This window comes from Vicia villosa, linkage group LG3 (genome assembly GCF_029867415.1).
Source record: "Vicia villosa cultivar HV-30 ecotype Madison, WI linkage group LG3, Vvil1.0, whole genome shotgun sequence".
Classification (NCBI taxonomy): domain Eukaryota; kingdom Viridiplantae; phylum Streptophyta; class Magnoliopsida; order Fabales; family Fabaceae; genus Vicia; species Vicia villosa.
Genome location: NC_081182.1, coordinates 87,393,457 through 87,416,199, shown reverse-complemented (window position 1 = coordinate 87,416,199; position 22,743 = coordinate 87,393,457). Strand labels below are relative to the sequence as shown.

General features: G+C 32.5%; 1 pseudogene; it reads left to right on the top strand.

Annotated features, from left to right (window-relative positions):
* The first annotated feature begins 11,193 nt into the window (after nt 1-11,193).
* LOC131658474 (protein FAR1-RELATED SEQUENCE 11-like) lies at nt 11,194-13,567 on the top strand (annotated as a pseudogene).
* The last annotated feature ends 9,176 nt before the right edge of the window (nt 13,568-22,743 follow it).

Here is a 22,743-nt window from a genome sequence, read left to right as displayed (position 1 = left end):
TTATATCTCTTATGCGGAAGTATTTCTTGACCTTGAGCCCAACATAAAATTTGTAGAGAATGAAATTTCCTTGAGAGTAGGCTTTGGTTGGGGAATTTTTGACAAAGTATGAAAGAGATATGATCAGTCAAAGATGGGTTGACTTTCTCCTCGAAACCCTAATTTAGAAACTTGGACTTTTGATGTTTTCTGAACTTTCCTTGATGAATCATGATCAACCCTTGACCAAATGATGAATGATACTTCAAAATAGGGTTGTTGACAAAAACTCAGGAGTTTTGACTGTACTTTGACCACATTTGACTTTTAGGTCAAAGTAGTCGACTATTGACTTTCTGAGAAATTGATTGGGCAATCTTTGGAATTGAAGCTTGTATTTTGCCATTGAGATAGTTTGAAGCATCATAGGCCATATGAAGTCCATTGGAGATCTTGATCCATCAATTTCCTTTAAGGAATTCAAAACCCTAGTTTAGGAGGTCATTGTTTAGGAGAGTATGTCCTTAAGTCTTGAACCTTTGTCTGAGATTGAAAAGTGAAATGAGATGGGCAAATTTCGGGGTTGACAAGCCACATATAATCACAATCTAAATTTGAGCACTCAAGTTTCATATTCTTTCATGATGATTCTCATTGTTGGATAAATAATTTTACTGTCTCTTCATAGGGATTTTAAATGATAATGATTGTTTACAAAAGTAGCTCACTCAATATATGAACTATATGCAAGATAATACCTTTTTTATTATATGGAGTACTATTTGTCATACCCTAATTTTTGACCCTAAGATTCCCAATTATTTTCCATTCCAAGCACATATCAAGGTTACTATCTTGAGTTTGGTTCTTTGGCTTTGTGCTCATATTGCCTTTAGGGGAATCACAAAGTATCCATGTTTGATTAATTTGTGGATATTTCTTTATTATGTTAGTAAATCAACATACCAAAAATATTGCTTTGTTCTTTTTTATATTTGTGTTTTGTAAGTACCGTGCCACAACATCTAACCAATAGAGCTTCCTACCACTTTTTCCCATAGTGGAAACCAATTTTATGGGACAAATTTGGCAAAAAAGGGCAATTTTAAAGTTTAGTGGTAACAAACAAGTTTAGTTCTAAGAGCACGCGTAACCGCAACTTCACCTCTTTCCAACATCATCCTGTCACAATTAAATATGTTACAGCTGCTGCAACCATTTTTATAACAAATTTCATCTCGTTAGCTTTCCGACGCTTCAAACGGAACTCAAATCGGATGTCCAAAACTCCAGTTATGAATTTTTCGAAGTTCTGCAGCTTCTCAGCAATTTTCCTGCGTTTTGCTTACGAAAATCTCACTCCAAAACTCATTCTCTTCAACTTGATCACATTCCAAACAGCTCCTTATCATATTTCTTCACTTCCAAACATTCTTATAACTTGAGCAACACATCCCATCGCCGAAGTGCGATTTCTGAAACATTACGACAGCAATCCTCTTTGCAAACTTGCAGCTGAACCTCTTCCGAGACGCAAGGCTACTCAACTGACAACTTCGCAGCCCATCAGTAGAGCTGATACATTGCAACTTCCTAATTTCCTTCTCCTACAAATGATCATCAATTACCTCTAATCATTTTCCTTCCAGATGTTCCAACTTAACTACCAGTCAAGTCCTAATTTCAAGTCACCTTCGATTCGGAAAACAACAACTCCAACAACGCTTGCACTATTGCCAACAACATCCTACTCAACCAGACATCTTACAACTGAAACATAATCGAGAAGTGAAGCTTCTCCCCCACTTGTTTCAATCCAACACATGTAACAAAACAAATAAGTACAGACAGTGATTCACTCGCATGTCGTGTACCAATGGATAAAACGCCGACAGTATACAACTATTGCGCAACTCAACTGACTCGACAATTGGCCGGACGGACCGACCTGCTCTGATACCACTATTGTAACACCCTTCTAAAACCCCCACGGAAATACAATAATAATCAGAGTAATCATACAACAAGGATGTTACAATCAATAAAATAAAGAAAACTCCAAGTCGTTTGTCATGCTTTCTTAGGAATAATCCAAAAATATCAAAACACATGTCCAGCACAGCGGAAACTCATTCAACAGTGTTATAAAACATCTTCAACAAAATCAACGGTACATAATATAATAATGGCAAAACAGTGTATCACAAGTAACTCTAAGACTATCGTCCCCCAGTGTTACAAGATCAGAGCATGACCGACACGACCCAACATAACCGGATAAACTCTACGAGTCATCCTCACCGACCGCTTAGGCCGCTACTTCAATCTGAAATCATCAAAGTAAGGGTGAGACTACATCATAATTAAATAGCATTATAAATCATCAGATATAGAATTCATAAGTAATTATCCACCCTACTTAGCATATTCAGATTTATCAATTCATACCAATCTCAAACACAAGTCAAAATTATGCACCAATAACACCACACAATCATAACACCGGATTTCATCCTGACATGTCACAATTTATACAAAGACCATGCAGACTCTTATGCATGTGGTACCATACATGGGATAAACCCATCCAACTGATCTTTTTCATCACCAAGATACAGTCCAACCAGCACAAATTCCTCACAATGGGAATTATGTCCACCATTTTGATCCACAACCATCACTGGGATCCATCACCAAAATGCATATGAATGAATGCACACATATGACATACTTACAACATCACCAATCCGATGAACAACATCGTCTCACATAACTCAACATAGTTATCACCAATAAGTATGTACATGTATCATGCATCATTCAAAACAAATCAAACATCATCATATGATCAAAACAATCACCACATGATCACGTTATACACACTTTATCATCATTATAATCATGTTGTCACAACATCACCATTGGATCAAATTGAACAATGTCATCACCAATAACTCACCAAAAGCAACACCGAATGATATATTCGGTTTCAGCACCATCTACAATTATATCATATATAATTTACACCACATATAACGTCAAATCACAGTTATATCATTACAACATCACCACATTGTCACATTAACCAAATCATGCACACAATGTACAAAACACACCATAAACGAAATAAATCAAGATTTTCAAAATAAAATTAAGTTATTGTTGTTTTATTTACTTTATATCGTAGAGTATTTAATTTAAGAAACAACATCCCAAACGGCGTCTAAAACGGACTTACGGTTTGAAAATTAGAAGCTTTTAAAGTTAGAATAGTTTTCAAAACGTGCTATTGGAATTTGTACTGGAACCCGGTTCCTCCCACATGGGAACCGGTTCCTGAACCCAAAAATGCTATTTTTATCGTTTAAAAACACTGGAACCCGGTTCCTCCCACATGGGAACCGGTTCCTACGAACCCAGTAGCTAAAAAACATGATTTTTAAGGCTTTTATGCATCCCAAACACATACCAACTCATACCATTACGAAATTGATCACCAATAACATCAAAATACTCCAAATACATGATTCTAATGCATAAACAACATACCATAACACCATGTAACAATACTACATCATCAATTACCGTCAATTCATCAAATCATACATGTCAGTGTTGGTATTTCACAAAACCTAACATCCCAACTAGAGATTCTAATCCCTTAATTCAATCCTATCATCATCAAAATCATAATACCATATAATTAGAGTAATCACCCCTTACCTTAGCCAAAGATTTCTCGATTGGTCTTCTTCTTCTTTGTTCCTCTTCACGTATCAGCTTTCCAATCTCTCATCTCCCTGCTTTGCTTTTCACGTTCCTTTTTCCTTTCTCCCAATTCCTTATTATTTTTATAAAATAACCTTGAACTAGAATAAGGCCTTTTACTAATATAACACCCCCTCATTCCTTAACACCACACATGGCCCAACATCATAAACCATTCTTTTCCAATTAAACTCCACAAACCACCAATAATTCTAATTATTAATTAAATTAGAAATTAAAATATACGGGTGTTACATAAACTCCATCCAAACACTTTCTTTTCATTAACTCTCTAAATCAAAGCTTGGGAGAGTGAATCTTGGAGCTAATTTGAAGCAAGTTTTGAATTTGATTGGTGAATTCCTAGATCCAAATCTGATAAACTTATCTTCATCTCTCATAATGTGATCTCTTATTGATTTTCGTTGTTTGATTTTTTGAGCTATATTTTGTGATTCCATTGGTGTTAATTGCTCATAATTTAATGGAATTTTTATGCTCAATTGCAACCAAGATCATAAGGTGTTTGATAAAATGCTTGATCAAATTTCTCTCTCTTTAAGTGGCATTTTTTAAATTTTGCAACAGAAATCGATTCCCATATTTGGAGAAATTGATTTCTCTCACTGGTTTTGCACCAGATTTGAAAAATCTGCACAAGAAATCAATTCCTCTGTTTGGAGAAATCGATTTTCTAACAGTAGAATGCAGTTTTTGCCTTATTTTTGAGTTGTTTAGGTCCTTTCTTTCCATCTATCTTCTCTTGTCTTATGAGTGCAAGTCTTAAACATTCATTGTGTGGAGGCTATGGTTTTACCATTCCTCTAATGAATCATTAAGATGAAGTCCCATAATGACAAAGGGAAATTCACTTGGACTTTTGGTTTTATTTTCAATTTATTCCCCTCCCTCTTTATCTCAATCATATTCTTACTTTTGTTTGTTATTTTACATGTGTTACAAGTTGTAGGAGAATGATTTCATATATCATTTCTCTAACTTGTTCTTAAACACGTAAATTATTATTGATCGGCCTCGCTGTAGGGTGAGTTTTTATAAGTTATTTGATGGTTGCTTAACATAACGCTAAATTTGTTCTGAATCAGAAAATGATCATTCGTGGCCCAAACATATGTTTGAAATCCCAAGGATGGTTGATTATTTGACAATTGGTTCATATCCTATGAAACTTGTTTCTAGGAGGCTTTGATTTTATCAATCCTCTGATGAGTTTTCATTAATTTTGACCTAAATTCATTATTCAACTATCATTGATCATTCACTCTAATAATTAACCTCTAATCATTAACTTCTAACCTCTAACTCTTATTTTGTGCTTCCTTTATTACTTTGCCTTATTTTATCTTATGCTTTATTTTACATCTTTATCATTCATTCTCATGTTCACTTTTATGCTTTATTTTCCTTTGTTCATTTGAACTTTTATTTTGTTTTTAAGACATTAATAATCAACTTGAACAATAAAAGACTTAAAGCTCTACCTGGACTATGGTTCCTATCCCTTGACATCTTGGAGTTTTGGACCTCTTGGACTTAGTATTAGGAGCCTTATTACCTTGAGACGAATGGATCTTGAATTATCTTGTCTGTTATTGCTTGTCTAAAGTCCTTGGAGTTTACTCCAAGGCATTAGGAATTTTGTTTGTGTGCAGGTACCATATTTGTTATGAAAATGTTTTACATGCTATATTGATACAAGTTCATCTGGGACAAAACCAAGATTTATGAAGCTATGCTTAAATGAGATTATTATCTAGGAGCTCTGGTTATTTTGTTCAAGTTCTTTGTTTTTATGTTGGTTTATTTAAATCCAAAGGAAGGGAATGCCTATGTTGAATTTACGTCAAATGTTGGCTTCTTGATTGGTTAGATTGTTCTTGTCCTTAGCTTTTACTTTGTATTTTAGGATAGTCCTTTCATCTCCTCCCATCTTCTTAAATTTTCAAAATCTTCCCCCTTTTCAAAATCATCTTATGTTTTCAAACTTTTAAAACTCTTTGATAAAATTTCATTTAAATCTTTTTACCATTATGGTCTCTTTCTTTTAAAATCCTCTTCTAAAGATTACGCACGAGTAATCGTCATAGTCGAGATGTAATCCCCTATCCCCTTGATATTGATTGATATAGTTAATTCTTTTCCACTTGAAAGAGTTAGTGGCATACTCGTTGATCTCTATCTGAGTTGGAGTCCTTCTTTCACTTGTGACACAAAGAATCCACTTGTTCTCATGTTCAAGTATGGTTAGCTGAGTTTTCTCTTCTAATATGACAAAGTGTCTCTTCATTTTTTTTAAAAAAGAATTGCTTTCTTTTTTAGCAGAACTACAAATGCTTAGACTTCTCCATTGCACTGAGGAGGTGTATAGGCACAAGATGTGATGTCTTACTGAGCATAATTTTAAAATTAAACAAACTTTCTTTTGCACACAACTCTTTTTTTACACATATTTACAAAAAGGTTCCTGTTGAGTACCATAGATGTGAGGGGTGCTAACACCTTCCCCTTGCATAATCAACCCCCGTACCTAAGATCTCTCATTTATTTATTTAGTTTTGGTTTGAAAAACTTCTCTGGGTTTTATTTCACTCTTTTCCCTTTTCCTTTGAAAATAATAAAGCGCGGTGGCGACTTTCACTGAAATAATGAGTCAAGTCAATCAATGGCTTTGGTCTCAATTTTCACCGCTACACTATTAATTGTATATTCCACGGTGAGAACGTGTAATTCCAAAATTTCGTTAAACTAATTGGATTGGTTTGTCACATCAAATGTTATTGTTTGAATATACAATTTTAAAAAGTGCTTGTTGAATCCACAAGTTTCATGACGCCACTTCTCCGTACATGGTTTTGGATTTGGCAAGCAATTGATTTTTGTAATGCATACAATCAATGAAATCTTACATACATAAAAAGTTATATGCCTTTCCCATTTGTAAAAGTAGATCAACATCATATTTTTTAGGTTTTTTTAGTAATCAACTCTATATACTTGGTCCATGCCTCTTATAAATCTTTTTATCAAGAAACTGTAATGTTTTTTCCAATACATAAATATTTTTCTACATTGTAAGCAACAGATCCATTTGCTAATGTATAATAGATATAGTGCAATATTGAAATGGTTAAAGACCCATTTCATTAGTTGCATTAATCCTCATTCGGGAATACTCATCATGATTCACAAGAGTGGCTAAAATTTGTAGAAACATATGCATATGCATTCATAGTCTCCATCAAAAGTTTTATTTAGATTTCATAACTAAATAAAAATATGAGAGTGAAATAAGATTTTTAAATTTAATAAGAATTAGAGCATACATGATATAGTGTTATATTTGTAAAAGACCTACCAAGGGCAGAAACTGTGGAGCCCCCGGGAAGAGCGACAACCATATGTCGCCCTCAAGGAGGTATTGCCTCGCCCTAGTACCTTCCTATCACCAGATATGGGAAACACGGGAAAAGACGTTTCTTGGGTAAAGAGAAGTCATGGAAAGTATCTGGTCCATGTCTCCTTAGGAAAACGAGATTTAACGGTCCACCATTTATTGTTTGGCCGATGACCCTTCCCAAGAAAACCCTAGGCCCATGAACTCTGTAAATACTTCTCCCCTAATGTGATAAAGAACATATCATAATTTACACATAATATCCGAAGCATAATGCTAAGATACAAAGCCTCTTACCTTAAGTGAGTAGGTCCTCAAAAACCATTATAACATCACCATACAAGGGCTCCCGCCACCGTGGATAAGTCCTATCCATCCTATGTTGTTATAAATCTACTAAGGCCTTTGAGTATCCACTGACCTTGTAAGAATACCATGCACATCTGTATTTTTGGACCATTACACATAATGATATATGAATAACACCTAGTTTGACAAACAAATGGTATATACAACGACTAGTTTGACTTTTGGTTGTTTTGAATATTGGCTAGTATAAATAATTAATTTTAAATTTGGAACACATAATTAATAATAATTAAAGTGATATTAATGATCCTTTTATAAATGTCAATGAGATACAAAGACTAATTTTATTACTATAAATTTTATCTAAATTCAAACTCATATTATACTTTAAGCTTAGTTTATAAACTTTAATGAACTCGGTGTTGACTCGTGCTCATATTTAGTTGTGTATTTCATGATGATACATATTGCCTTGAACTTTATCTTTTTTTCTTAAGCATCTTTTCTTCCTCCTTAAATTGTGCCAATTTTTTCAAGGATACTAATATTTTATTCATTGTAACATATGCGCATTGGAAAATGTTTCAACGAAAATTACAATTCTCTTTCTTGTTGCTTCCTTTTATCTAATTAGGTGTTCCACACGTGATATTTAATTTGTTTTGTAACTATAGAAATTTATGTGTATCTACAGAGGTTCCGCTGATTTGTAGTTGATATATAAGACTGATATATAAATGTAGCTTCTATTTATAATCCAAACTGGTTTGTTGAGTGGGATTCATATGAGATGCTTTGGGATGTAGTAAGAAATATGGTGATCGCTTAAAATTGATAGGCAACGGGGGTCGGTACATGCAACACTTTGATCCTTAAGTCAGTATGTAAAGACAAAGTGAGATGTATTAGTATAAAATAATATGTTGTTTTTACTCTAGTTTAGAGGCTATATAAAGTTGTTTGGGTGACCAGAGTTACAAGGAACCATTGAAATTTATGGCATGTAAATTTCCGTCTTTGTTGGTTTTGTTATTACAACCCAGCTTCTAGTTGATCATTTGAGGACTGGTATGTTAGACATTGCAAGATGAATTAGGCACGAGCCCAATCAATAATAGTTTCCCCTTTAGTCTTCAGTTTGACATAATTATAAGTTAGGACTTGATGTTGATAGCGAAGAGTCATATTAAGGCTCACCCTGGGTGGGGCCATTTGATGGGGTGAGTAAAGTACGAGGAGGACCTGTTAGATACTTCAAATTCTTTCATAATTTTCACAGCATTCTCAAAATATTCATCCATATTTTTCAAATGACTAAATGCTTTCTTTTAACCAAACGTTAGTTTGTTCAATGGTGATTGACACTGGACTTAGTAGGGAGGACCACATTTCGATCCCCCGCAACTACGATCGGAAGAGGGCTTAAACCACATGATGTCATAACTGACCCTCGAACCAGATTAGGCGGTCCAGTGGGTCGAATACTGGTGGTGAAAACAAAAAAAAATGCTTTCTTTTATTCATTAATCTAGTTGTCATTATTTTTTTCCTTATCGGTATTATCAAACATGAAGATGGGTAAATATTACATGGCATTAATAATATTTATCATTTTATCATTACTAGTCTTATCTTGACTTATTGATAGAGGTTTTAAATAACACATGATCATGGTTTTTATAATCATTATTATGAATAAATTGATATTTGTTTAGTTTATATATTAAATGTTGATTATGTTTGTCTGAATTCTAGATATATGTTCAACGTTAAACATAATTAGAGGCAACTACATAACTTGAAACAATAACTTAATTGAGTATCTTGCATATAAGGGACTCGACAATATCCTTGAAGGAGACAATTTGGGAAAGTCGGCAATTGATCCATTGGAAATAATGATGAAAAAGTCAAAATTAAATCGGATAATCAAACACCACCTTGATGATGGAATACAAACAGAATACTCAAATTCAAAAGATAATAAGATATAGTAGGACAAACTTAAGGCAAGATTTGGGCATCAGAGGAAAGTCTTACTGCCCTCATTGATGGATTAGTTGAACAAATTAAGGTTCCAAAATTATAAAAGTGTTGTTGCTTATAACTCTGCTACGCACCAAATTATAACACAATTAGAATTCACTGGCATGGTTATAACCGAAGAGGAAAAGTTGGAAAAATATTTTCAAACTTCCATGCATCCCAAATATTTTTGCAACAAAAATATAGAATGAGGGAATTTTTGAGTATTTTGATTTAGTTGCAACCCTTCTAGTGGCAGAAAAAAATAATGACCTCCTTATAAAAACTATCATTCACGTCCCACGGGAAAAATATTATATCCTGAGATAAATGACACAAAATTTAATCAAGGGCGTGTTAGTAATAATCGTATTAAAAAATGTGGTGGTTATGCTTGATTTGCTGGTCTTAGTCGACGTGGATATCACAGTCGAAACCACTTTCGTGGTCGAGGTCGCAAAAGAGCTTGTGGGAATAGTTATAGGTCTATCAAATATTACCAAACTAATTATAATCATTAAGATAAAGGTAAGTATATTCAAGAAGGCCCCTCAAGTAATTATGATGATTTTTGCTATAGATGCGAAAAGAAAGCCCATTTGTCTAAGGCGTGTAGGCCACTAAAACATTTATGTAAAAAGCACAAGGCATCAGTAAAGATAAAGGAAAAGTAAGTAAATTTTAATAAAATTAAACTATAAAATAATACTACCTACTTTGAGGTTGTCAATTTCATCGAAGGAACAAATGAAATGAATATGGATTAAGTGACTACTAAATAATATGTATTTTAATAATGTGTGGCGTGGTTGTATTAATTTTATATTTGCATTATGTACCAAATTAAGACTATGTACATTGTGTGGTGTGTAATGTCCAGTGTTTGCATGAAATAATAATGTTGAATATGTTGTGTTAATTTAGTTTTTCTTTAATCTCATTTCTATTTTAAGAAGGTTAGACATGGAACATGTCAAAGACATTTGCATCCTAGACAGTGGAACTACCCGCACAATCCTTAAAAGTAAGTAATATTTTACTAAAATAAATCTTACTAACAGTGTAATAAATACAATCTCAAGTATTGCAAATTTGATTAAAGAAACAAGTAGTGCTATGTTCATGTTACCTAATGGGACAAAATTTCTCATTAATAATTCTTTATACTCTCCAAAATCAAAGAGAAATTTGTTGAGTTTTAAATTTTTAATGACATATATCGTCAAGGATATAATACTAAGGACAATGCTATCCAGTGCCCCCGATCCAGTGCCCCGGGGGCACTGGTTAAGGGGCATTAAATACTTTATAGGTCCATTAATATTTTCCTTTTTAGAATACATAGATTATTAATAGAGATAATTAAAATTAAAACGTTGCAATTTGAAAACAAGGTCATAAATAACACTTTTCATTCCATTAAAACTACTGCAACTACAACTTTTCATTCCGCCATTCTACTATTCATAGCATTGCTTCTAATTGTTGAAGTATTATTTCAAAACTACAGGTACATGATTTTAATCTATAATATTTCAATTTTTATTTTATTATATAATTTCTTACTATAGTTATTTCTTTGACTAGAATATAATTTTATTTTTAGAATTATGTTTTTTTTGTGTTACTCTTCAACATTAACAATAGAATTTATAATTTATTTTTATAGTATTATTTTTATTTGTAGATAAAAAACAATGGATATTGTTATTAGAAGAAATTTTAATTTGAATGAGAGTCCAACTGATGATATTTCTTTAGAAAATGGTTATTCAGAAATAGTTGTTGATCATTTTGATCATAATATCATGGAGAAAGACATGTTAGAAGTTGAAAAAATTGTAACTTTTGAGAGTCAAAATCCTATATTTTCAAGTCTGAATATTGTTATAAATAATTTTTAAGAAGAAGTTGATGAAGATGAAGTTTGTGATGAGACAAATATGGTTCTTTTTATTGGTCAAATATTTCTTACTGAAGAAGAAGCATTTGCTTTTTACAAGAGATATGCATATCATCACGGGTTCTCAATTCGAAAAGGTCGGTTCATAAAACAAAAGGATGGAATTATTAGTCGGCGTGATTTTTTTGTCATCGTGAAGGTAGAGTTTCCTCGAAAGACATAGAACCATCAAAAGAACAGAGAAAAAGAGAATCAGCAAAGTGTGAATGTAAAGCTCATTTACGAATTAAACTACAAAAGTCTCAAGATATATTTCCAAGTGAGTGGCGAGTTACAACATTTGTTGTTGAACATAATCATGGTTTACTAACTCAATCAGAGGTGCGTTTTTTACCTTCTTATCGAACTATCTCTGAAAATGATTACGATTGCATTTTCTTATTAAAAGAAGGCGGGCTTTCTGTTAGACAAATAATGCGTATCTTAGAGTTAGAGAAAAATGTGAAGCATGGATATCTTCCATTTATTGAAAAGGACGTTTGCAATCTTTTTTTGAAAGCCAATAAAAAAGTTGAAGTAAGTGATGCTGTGGATCTTCTAAATTATTGTGAGAATGTAAAAAAGAGTTGCTCAAAGTTTCAATATTCTTATACACTTGATGAAGAAAAAAGGCTAGAACATAATTTTTGGTCCTCTGCTTCTTTCTTTGATTGGTACAAAAAATATGGTGATGTTGTTGTATTTGATACTACATACAAGGTAAATTCTTATGAAATGCCGTTTGGAATTTTTGTGGGTATGAATAACCATGGAAAGACTATACTTTTTGGATGAGCACTTTTACGGACTGAAACAATGTCTGTATTTCGTTGGTTAATGAAGGTAATTATTTATTGAAGATTATTAATTTGATTATTTAATCCCTTTTATTTAATTTGTTTATTTGATCCTTTTTTATAGACTTTTATAAATTTGATGAAGAAGTCACCGAGGACTATATTAACCGACCAAGATCCATGGATGAAAGAAGCAATCTCGAAAGAAATGTTATCAACAAAGCATAGTTTCTGTATATGGCACATAACTTTCAAGTTTAGTTCTTGGTTTAATGCTATACTTCGAGACAAATATGTAAAATGGTGTTCTGATTTTTATGTATTGTATAAATTGGAGACATGTGAAGAATTTGAGTATCAATGGCCAAAAGTTGTTTCTAAGTATAACTTGCAGACAAATAAACATGTGAAAGGATTGTATGAGATTAGAAAGTATTGGGAACTCGCTTATCTTCGTGAATATTTCTTTGGTGGAATGACAACCACTGGAAGATCAGAGAGTATTAACGCATTCATTAAGAGATTCATCAATTGCCACACAAGTTTAACTGACTTTGCAAAGCAGGTATGAGATATTTTTAACTATATTAATACTAATTGTTTCTAAATTATTGTATTAAAAAATTATAAATTATTTTCAGGTTGATATAGCAATTGATGATATTAAGCAAAAAGAAGAGCTTGATATAATGTTAGAAAAGTGCAAAGGGTCAAATATGAAGTTGATGTCACCATTACAAGAGCAAGCTCAAAGTGTTCTCACACGTTTTTCTTTTCAGAAGTTTCAAGATGAGTTTGAAAGATCCATCCAATACTCAATTCTTCATGAGAATGGTAATGTGTTAGTGTTGCAATACTATAAAGATGATAATAGTAAGAAACATCAAGTCTTTTGGGATGGTAAAATAGCTATATGTAGTTGCAAACTATTTGAATTTTGGGGGATATTGTGTCGCCACATTCTTAGTGTTTTTCTTCATAAAGATTGTCATAGAATCCCTAATGACTACTTGTTGTCACGATGGCGGTTTCAAGAATCACGTGCAGATGATGAAGTAGTTGATTATCAAATAATGGATTGCAATAATGAAGCTGGTTCACAACAAGTTATTCATTATCCCCCAATTTCCAAAACAAAAGGCCGTCCTAAACGAAGACCAATTAAAGGTGGAAAAGAGTTATCTCATAACATGAATGCTTGTGGATTATGCAAAGGCGAAGGACATAACATTGTTACATGTCCCCTAAAAGAAAAAAAGAAGACAAACAAAAAAAAAAAAGAAAAATTGTGAAGATGCCAATTTAAATCCAATTCTTCTTTCAAAAGTTTAGGTACAAATATATTATTAAATTTATTAAATTAAATTTCTAATTAAAATGATTTTTTGCTTACATTTTTTTCTTCTTTTAACAAGAATATGCTCATGAAGTTGATGAACAAGTATAATGGAGACTCAATCATATGTTTAAGTTTTTTTTTCTTCATATTTTGGATTTTATCAAAATATTTAAATTTTTGTATTAATACTTAAATTAAATATGAATTTTTTTTTGAGTTTTTTAATTATTATTTTATTTTTATGCTATATTTTATTGTTTAACTTTTTTAAAGTTTATTTTGTTTGAAAAACGTGTAGTTTGACACTTTAAATAATGGATATAGTAAAAGAGACAAAGAGTCAATAAATAAATTTATTCCTATGATTTAATAGTGTATTTAATTATGGATACTTAGTTAATTTAACATTTAATTTTTTTTTTCAAAAAAATAAGTAGAATCAAGGACTATTTAATGTTCCTTATCCAGTGCCTCGGGGCACTGGTTAGCAGCACCCTAATACTAAAACTACAATTGAAGGTAATATGAAATACATTAATATTATTGTTAATATTTTAGGAAAGAAAAAAACTTTAGAAAAACTACCAAAATTGTCTTGTGGATTACATTATACATATATACATGAAATTGAATGTAATTTAGTAGTAAAAGAGGATCCCAAAATTGTGACTTTATGACATGACCGTTTAGGTCACCCTGGTTCAACAATGATGTGTAAAATAGTTAAAAGTACCCATGATTATCCATTGAAAGGTTTAAAACTTATAAAAGAAGATAAACCTTGTAAACTTTGTTCTTTTGGAAAACTAATAACAAAGCATTCACCAGGCAAGATTTAGACAAAATCAACTACATTTCTTGAAAGAATTCAAGGTGATATATATAGACCTATATATTCTCCGTCAAGACCATTAAGGTATTTTATGATATGAATTGATGCATCTAGTAGATGGTCATATGTATGTTTACTATCAAGTCGCGATATGACATTTGCAAAATTTCTTGCACAAATAATCAAACTAAGGTTGAATTCCCTAATTACACTATAAAGAAAAGTATACTTGACAATGAAGGTGAATTTACATATGAATCATTTAATAATTATTGTATGTCAATTGGAATACTATTGAACATCTTGTTCCTCATGTACAAACACAAAATAATTTTGTTGAGTCATTAATCAAATGTCTTTAACATATTGTTACCATTGATAATGAGAAATAAATTACTAGTTATAGTTTAGGGTCATCCAATTTTACATGCTGCAGTACTCATCCTTCTAAGGCCAAGTGTTGATCATAAACATACCCCTTATCAAGTTGCAATTGATAAGGAACCAAATATTTCTCATATAAAGATATTTGGTTGTGCAATATATGTCCCAATATCTCCATCACAAAGATATGAGACCTTAAATGAGTTTGGGAATATATAGGGTATTAATCACCATCTGTTATTAGATATCTTGAACCATTAACAAGTGATATTTCCAGGCAAGGTTTGTTGATTGTCATTTTAACACTAGGAGGAGAAAATAAACAACTGGAAAATGAGATAACATGGTATATACCCCATTTATTATATTTGGACTCGTATAATAAATTATGGAAAAGAAAATAGTGCACTTACAAGATTTAGCAAATCAACTGCCAAATTCATTTACTGATTTGAAAAGAGTGACAGAGTCACATATACCATTTGTAAATGTGCCATCTCAAAATGTGATTTTAAAGCTAAATGATATAGAGGGAACATCTAAGACACACTTGAAACTGGCCGACCAATGGGATCCAAAGACAAAAATTCATGAAAAAGAAAATAATAAAAAAGGTAAATATGATTGAAAGTGTTCTTGGAAAGACACTAGATAATAATGAATCAACGAATGAAAAACGTACACTCGAAGAAGCACAATATAATGATAATGAAATCATTGATAATGAAACTAAAAATAAGAATGAAATCATTGATAACGAAACTAAAAATATGAATATAGATGAAATATTTTCATTCACCATTGAATGTGAAATAATGAATGAAAATGATGATTCCAAACCAAGAAATATGAATAAATGTCAAAATAGATATGATTCGAAAAATTGAAGGATGCAATAGATATTGAGTTAAATTCACTTAAAAGTCGAAAAGTATTTGACCATATTGTGGCTATACCTAAAAGTGTGAAACCGAGTGGGTATAAGCTGGTCTTTGTAAGAAAACGAAATGAGAAAAATGAGATTTTCAAATACAAAGCTTGTCTTGTTGTGCAAGGTTTTACCAAAGACCATGAATTGATTATGAGGTAACATATTCTACTGTTATAGATGTTATTACTCTATGTTATTTAATTGGTTTGTCGATATTTAACAATCTTGATATGTATCTTATGGATGTTGTTACTCCTTATTTGTATGAATCACTTGATAATGATATATACATGAAAATTCTAGAAGGATCTAAGATGCTGGAGATATTAAAACCTAGAAAAATGTATGCAATTAAGCTACAAATATCATTGTATGGGTTAAAACAATTCAGACGCATGTTGTATAATAGGCTAAGTGAATATTTGCTTAAGAAATCCATGAGAATAATTATATTTGCTCCTGTGTTTTTATAAGAAAAATAATATCCAGTTTTGTAATAATTGTCGTCTATGTTGATGATTCAAATCTTACTAGAACTAATAGAGAAATCACTGAAGCAAGAGATTACTTAAAGAAAGAATTTAAAATAAAATATCTGGGAAAAATCAGGTTTTTCCTTGGTTTACAAATTGAGTATACTAAAAAAGATATATTTGTACATTAATAAAATTATACAAAAATGGTATTGAAAAAGTTTAACATGGATAAAGCAAACCCTTTTAGTACTTCAATATGTTGGGTATAACACTTAATGTTCAAAAGGATCCATTTAGACCTAAGGAATATAATAAAAAAAGATATTGGCTTTGAAGTACCATACTTTAGTGCCATTGGGATACTCACGAACCTTGCTAATTATACAAGACCTAATATGTGTTTTGCAGTGAATTTACTAGCAAGTTTCAGTTCATGTCCTACAAAAAGACATATATTTTGATATATCTGAGGTACATCTGATCTTGGTTTGTTTTATTCTAACAATATAAAACCAGTTTTCCTTGGTTATGCAAATGCGTGATATTTATCATATCCACATAATGCTAAATCACATACTAGATATGTATTTACACATGGTGATACTACAATATCATGTAGATCTCAAAAGTAAACACTTGTAGCAACTTTTTCAAATCATGCGGAAGTAATTGCCCTTCATGAAGCAAGCAAAGAGTGTAAATGGTTACGATCGATAACTCAACATATACATGAAACTTCTCGTTTACCAAATGATAATAATCCTACAATTTTGTATGAAGATAATGTTGCATGTGTCACCCAAATGAAAGAAGGCTACATCAAAAATGACAAAATCAAGCATATCCCTCTAAAGTTCTTCTCATCCACATAAGAACTCAAAAGAAACAAAGAGGTTGATATTCATTATATCTGTTCGAGTGACAATGTGGCAGTTCTCTTCACAAAGGCACTCCATACATCAATTTTCAAGAAACATATACAAAATATTGGAATGCGTCACTTTTGAGATCTTTGAAGAAGAACTAAATGTGTTTGGTTGAACAAAATATTGTACTTTTTTCCGTATTAAGATTTTTATCCCATTTGATTTTTTCTAATAAGATTTTTAACGAGGCAACATATGTTCTTATAATATTTTTCTTGACAAGACTTCAATGGAACACTCTGATAAATATTTAAAATGAGGAGTGTTATAATAAATTAAAAATCTATTACTATTATTTTGAAATATTTTTATCAAATGTCAACTTAAAGTAATAATGTGAATTATCTATCAAAGTGTCAATTTAAAATAATAGTGTGAATTATCTATCAAAGTGTCAACTTAAAATAATAGTGTGAATTATCTATTAAAGTATCAACTTAAAATAATAATGTTCAATTTACAAGGTTAATTTAGAATAATAATATTAATTATTACATTAATATAATAAGAGAGAAATGATATTTTGGCACCAATTTCTACACATACACTATATTACACTGTTCATCAAAAATATTATAATAATAAAGAACTTTTTTTAAGAAAATATATCTATTATTTAAAAAAAAAATAGGATTAAGGGATACAATATAAAAATATAAAATTATGTGATTAACAAACTGCTAGCTGAAGATTTCGTTTGGGAAGAATATCCTTCGAAGGCTTGAAATTCGAAGGAAGATGGTTACTGATGACCATCTTTGAGATCAAAATGGCTACTGATGGCCATGTTCGAGAATGATGGTTTAAGTTGGAACGAAGACAGTTAGCATTGAAGCTAAATTCGAAAAGAATCATCCTTGGGGACTTAAACGTTTTTACGAAATATGTAAAGTACTGAAGCTTAGCGTATTTTTCGTGGCATTCTGTCATACCCCAATTTTTAACCCTAAGATCATACATCAATTGCATTCAATCATCAATCAAGAGCACCATTGTGAAGCTTGATCTTTGATACTGTGATTATCTCTGAGGGGAATTATCGAGCATTTAGAGTTTTTATTTGTTTATACTAACCAAAAAATCAAAAATATATGTTTTGTCTCTTTTGTTTATATTTTACAGGTGAAAGATCGGGCAAAAATCAAAACAGCGCAAGAAAATAATTTTTGAAAATTGGAAGGTGGAAATCGATTTACCTCTGTGGGAAATCGATTTCCTGTGCGCAAAATTCAAAAAAATATAAGAGGGAAGCTTGACATCATTTTGGCACCTTTTTTATTTGATCATTTATCAATTTTCCACCTCATCAAAATTAACTCATTCATTAAACCCTCTTTAACCCCATTTTACCACTTTTTACCATTTAATTGCCACTTTAATCACCAATTAAACACAAGTTAATCACCAAACACAAAAAGACCAATTTGCCACTACTCTTGCTCCAACTCTATAAATAGAGCCCTCTACTCTCTCATTTCTCAAGCTTGGAGAGCCAAAAAATTGCTTGCAAATTCATTTCTCACCCTTTCCAAAACCCTCACCCAAAGTTCATTTTCATAAGATTGGTAAGGTTCACATTGAATCTTGCTAATTTTGAACTAAGCCTCCTACATTTCACTCTTTTCTTTGATTGTTCATCTCCATACTTGAAGGATCTACACTTTGTGCTTGTTCTTGAAGCTACTTCAACACTTTAATTCAAGAATTGGTAAATTTCTCAATTCTAAGATGTAGATCTTTGTTGTTTGTGTTCAATGCATCTTTGATGCTATATTGGTGCTATTTGATGGTGATTTGATGGAAAATTCGTGCTCCAATGGATATGTGATCATAAGGTGTTTGTATGTTTGCTTAAGTCAAGTTTTATGCCTCCTAATGCTGATTTTTTGAGTGCTGCGTGCAGGAAATCGATTTCCCTCTGTAGGAAATCGATTTCCACCTTATTTTTTTTCAAAAATTTGAACTCTGGACTCAGGAAATCGATTTCCTACAGAGGTAAATCGATTTCCTGCTGGCAGAATGTGTTTTTTGCCTTTTTTATGCTTGTTTTGGCTTCCTACTTCCTCCACTTCATTAATATCATTGGATCTAGGATGTTGATAGGTTTGAAATGACCTAATCCATAATATTAGATGAATGATATTAATGATAGTGTGAGTTGATTATCTTTTGTGAATTTTATTCTTCTTCCTCCATTTCATTAATATCATTGGATCTAGGATGTTGATAGGTTTGAAAGAACCAAATCCATAATATTAGATGAATGATATTAATGATAGTGTGAGTTGATTATCTTTATGCATTTTATCTTCTCCTTCTCCTTTTTTTCTTTTGGTCGATGAAAGTCTTAATGCCTTGAGAATTCTTATGGATTCTTGGTGAAGACTAGATCACTCACCTATTTTCTTTTCGTGCGGTATTGCTTTCGGAAGGCGATCTACATATCGTTCTTCTCGCATGCATTCGCACATAAAGTTTTGACCGGCCTCGTTGTAGGGTGATTTCTACATAAATCACTTGGCGATCTGCTTAACATAGCGCAATATTTCGTGTCCCGAATAAAAAAGATCAAACATGGAAGAGAATTGTATGCGGTTGATTTAAGACTTGTGGAGGTTTTTATCGTGTAGTCGCTATGATTCTATCAAGCTTCTGATAAACCCCATTGAATTTAAATCCGAGTACATCATTCACTCACCATAGATCTTCCTACTAACTTTGATAACATACTTGACAAGTTTCAAGATGGTTATCTTTAACACTTAACAACTAACTTTAATTTCCGCACCTTTACTATACCGCTCTTTATATTACCGCTCTTTACATTTCTCGCTTTATCGCTTTACTTTATCATTTCATCATATTTACTTTCCGTCATTTTCTCTTTGTCCACTTGGACATATGTTTATGCTTCTGTTATTTTTCTTTTGTCCACTTGGACCATACTTTATTTTTTCGCTAAAACACTAATAAATAATCAAAAATCTAAAAAATACATAAGGTTCTCTTTGGACTATCGGTTACTATCCCTAGCACTTTGGAGATTCGGACTTATGGACCTAGTACCTCTGGACTCGTTCTATTACTATCCTGTGATTGTTCTGTCTGTCTGGCATTGTTCTGTTGTATGTTTATGTGTGCAGGTATTTCCTTGAAAGCCCTTGATGGTTAATTCCAAGGCATTGAGATAAGGATTTTACCCGAAAACAACCGTTACTCTGCCCGATTTTTGTCAGAATTTTAATGTGCTTAATGCGAAGTGGTGTTAAGATAATAAGTTCATCTGGATCCCCAAGTGGTAATGTGATGGTTTGGTAATGATAAATCCAAAGGATGGGAAATCTACCTTGACTCAAAATGTCAAGTGTTGGCTTCTTATTCGGTTAGACCGTTTCTTTCCTTAGCTTTTATTTTATGCATTAGGTTAGCCTCTTCATCTCCTCCCATTCTTAAATTTTCAAAATCTTCTCCCTTTTTCCAAAATATTCTTATGTTTGCAAATCTTTTCAAAACTTTTTTTAAAAAATATCTTTCGCCCTTAGTGGCTTTTCTTCAAAAGTTTAGACACCGTTAATTGTCGAAACGAGTGGTTATACCCCACGATTTTGAAATTGATTGATAATAACGAGATCTTTTCCGCGTGAGAGAGCTAGTGGCATACTCGTTGATTTTATCCGAGTTGGCGCCCTTCTTTCATTTGCGATGCAAGGAACTTGTTTGTTCTCATGCTCAAGATCAATGGCTGAGTATTTCTCTCTAACGACAACAAAGTGTTTATCCGTTTTAAAAAACGTTTTTCCCAAAAAGCGGATCTACATTAGCTCTGACTTCTCCATTGCACCGAGGAGGTATGTAGGCACAAAGCTTAACGCTTTGCCGAGCTTATTTTAAAAATAAAACAAACCGTTTTTTAGCACACACACAACACAGATTTTCAAAAAGGTTCCCGTGGAGTACCACGGATATGAGGGGTACTTTAAACCTTCCCCTCATATAATCAACACCCAAACCTGAGTTCTCTTTCTTGTTTTAAAAAAAACAAAACTTTGGGTTTTACGTTCTTTTCCCTTTTCCTTTGAAAAAATAAAGCGCGGTGGCGATTTCAAAACGGAATATTGATTCGAGTCAATCCCATGGCTTCGATATCAGATTTTCCCCGCTACAAAAAAATGGCGACTTCACTGGGGATCCAGTTTTTAAGTGTGTTAAGCCTATTTTTGTTTATCTGTGTGTTTTTATCTGTATATATTGTTGTGTGCTTTGTTTGTTATCTTCTTTTTTTTCTTTTTGGTGCTCGATGGTTCCTCTGTGATGAGATAAAGTTCTAACCCGAACTTTGGTGAGTAACTTGAGATAGGAGGAGGTAAGACCAATAGTCGCATGTCAGGAGCAATCCTTACCATGAGCGTCATATGGTGGAACCCCAATCAGTGGAGGCCTCATGGAAGGTAGTAGAGGTTGTTACGAACCATCGTGATAACGCTATTACTTTCAATAGTGAGTGTCCGTAGAAGCTGAATGACATAGAATCCTTTTAACCAATCTAAGCCTTTTTAGGATGTAGTGCAGAAACAAGATCAAGTACCAATTTGAGCTTGTTGTCATGCGATACTACGCTCAGACGAGGTCTTTTTAGGCATATTATTGGCGCCCATGAGCAATTGTGCGTGCCGATAATATCCGATAGAAGATTGAAAACTCTGGGAACCTTTGTAGAACCCGACTGGCAGGTACAAAATTCCCTAGATCACTCCTTGTGGGATGGGTAGACCCATGGCTCCATGCTCGTGACGTCGAACCTTTGAACCTGGACTGTTTGATCTTTGTGTGATTTGATGTGATCTTGTGTGCTCTTGATTGTGATTGATGCATAAACCATGCATTCATGCATTCATAAAAATAACATTCACAAATGGTTTTCAAGGAACTTAGAGACATTTTTTGTAAACATCACAGGTACCATGGATCAAAAGAGAAGCATCAAGAAGTACACTTTCAGAAATTCAAGTGCAAAAGAATTGAAAGAGCTAGCAACTTTGGTTCCTAATCTTGACAACTTCAAAAGCCGTTATGGGAAATTGATCTCTATCTTGAAGACTAAAGTGGAGAAAGGAATTCTTGAGACTCTTGTGCAGTTTTATGACCCGGTTTATCATTGTTTCACCTTTCCTGATTATCAGCTTATGCCTACTTTGGAGGAGTATTCTTATTGGATTGGTTTGCCCGTTACGGATGACATACCGTTTAGTGGTTTGGAGAAAGAGCCTCAGGTTGATGAGATAGCAGAACTCCTTCATTTAAAAATATCAGATGTAAAAGCAAACATGACCAAAAAAGGAGGAATTTGGGGGTTGACTTCTAAGTTCTTGATTGGAAAGGCTTCTATGTTGGCTAATAAAGGAAGTATGATTGCTTTTGAGACATTTTTGGCCTTGCTCATCTATGGTTTGATACTCTTTCCCAACATTGACAACTTTGTCGATGTTAATGCTATTCGGATTTTCATGATTGGGAATCCCGTGCCTACTTTGCTTGGGGATACTTATCATTCCATTCACCATAGGAACGATAAGAAAGGTGGACTTATCAATTGTTGTACTCCTTTGCTCTATAAGTGGTT